The sequence below is a fragment of the Chrysochloris asiatica genome, unplaced genomic scaffold (assembly GCF_000296735.1).
Source record: "Chrysochloris asiatica unplaced genomic scaffold, ChrAsi1.0 scaffold01534, whole genome shotgun sequence".
NCBI lineage: Eukaryota > Metazoa > Chordata > Mammalia > Afrosoricida > Chrysochloridae > Chrysochloris > Chrysochloris asiatica.
In genome coordinates, this window is record NW_006410052.1 from 12,486 (window position 1) to 14,174 (window position 1,689).

At 43.0% G+C, this 1,689-nt stretch overlaps 1 pseudogene; it reads right to left on the bottom strand.

The window, feature by feature from the left end:
* Positions 1 to 658: 658 nt before the first annotated feature.
* On the bottom strand, positions 659 to 1,195 carry LOC102820770 (annotated as a pseudogene).
* Positions 1,196 to 1,689: the final 494 nt, after the last annotated feature.

Below are 1,689 nucleotides of genomic sequence, written 5' to 3' on the forward strand. Positions count from 1 at the left end.
ACCCTGTACAGGGTCGCTATGAGTCAGAACCAACTCCATGGCACATAACCACCACCACCACCACCAGGTAAGCAGCATAATGGTTACCAATTTACCAGCTGTTCCGCGGGAAAAAGATCAGGCTTTCTGCTCCAGTAAAGATTTATAGCCTCAGAAACCCTGTAAAAGCTCGTTATGAGTTGGAACCGACTCCACAGCACATAACCAGCCAACCAACCAAAGGTCTGTTTTAATTTGAATACTTGTAAATCTAGATTGAGTTCTGTGTGATACTATCATGTATGTTAGCCTCATCTGCTGTTTCTTCTCTCTCCAAAGAACTCCCTCTAATATTTTTTGTTAGGTTGATCTGGTTTTTGAAAATTCTTTTAATTTCTGCTTATCTGGAAACGGCCTAATTTCACCATCATATTTGATGGACAGTTTTGCTGGGTATATGATTCTTAGCTGACAATTTCTTTCTTTTTTTTCCCCTGCAAATCCAAAATGTATTTATTTAATATATTCATCATCGGGACTCAAAAAGAGAGTTAATTTAAAAACAAACAAACATGACGGCACAGTTAAAGATAAGAGTCCTGTACAGAAATCAAGGAACGGACGGACAGACCATCTAAGGAAAAAATAGGCAATACAGGGAGGGTCTGGACAGATGGGGTCAGGGTTCTTGGCTGGAGACTTGTTTTGAGTAGGTTTCCTGCAGGTATTTCTTAAAGGCTGTGGGGTTTTTCCAGAGTTCGGCAGCATGTGTGTTCAAAGGGCTATCAATATTGGATTCTCCTCGCAGGCTCTGCATTGAGAGAAGGATGGTCCTGACGTCATAGAGGGCGGACCACTTGTCCTTCAGGATGTCTAGACAAATGTTACCCTGAGTGTCCACGTTGGGGTGGTAGCAGAGTGTGAGGAACTTCACTGTGGGCACGTTGTAAGGGTAGCCACTGGGGAACTCGAGGGAGAGCTTGTACCTCAGGTCTTCGTATACTGTGCCAGCTGCTCCATGGATGGTTCCCACCCACTTGAAAAGGTTGTCTGATTCAGGGAAGGCAGAAATGCCTGTCACTAGACATCATGAGGGTCATCAGCTCCTGCTGTAACCTCTTGCCCACGGAGCTCCGAGCAGCGCCCTCGCTGGGCTCAGCCCCTTTGGGGCGGCAACGACGCTGACTGCGGCTGGGTCGCAGTTCTGGGAGGCCATTCGGTCGGCGCTCTTAGAGAACCAGGAACTCGAAAGACACGACTACAACTGTGACAATTTTTTTCTTGAAGAGTTTTGTATGTCCTCCCATTGTCTTCTTGTTTGTGTCGTTTCTGCTAAGAAATCAGATCTTAGTCTCATTAGTTCTTCTTTGTAGGTGACTTTTCGTTTTTCCTGAGCTCTTCTCAGGATTTTTTCCCTGTCTTTGGTTTTGAAAAGTTAGATTATAGTATGTCTTGGTGATTTTATTTTGGGGTATATAATGTTTGGAGTTTAACTTCTTAAATAACTATTTTCTCATCTTTCATGATATTAGGGAAGTTTTTTTTCAGGAACTCTTGGATAATCTTATCTAGGGTTTTATTTTTCACTTCCTGTTCTGGAATTCCAGGCATATGTATGTTATGTCTCTTTATAGTGTCCCATGGAAATCTTAGGCTTTCTTCGGATTTTAAATTCTTTTTTCTGATAGCTCCTCTAGAAGAGCTAAGGGA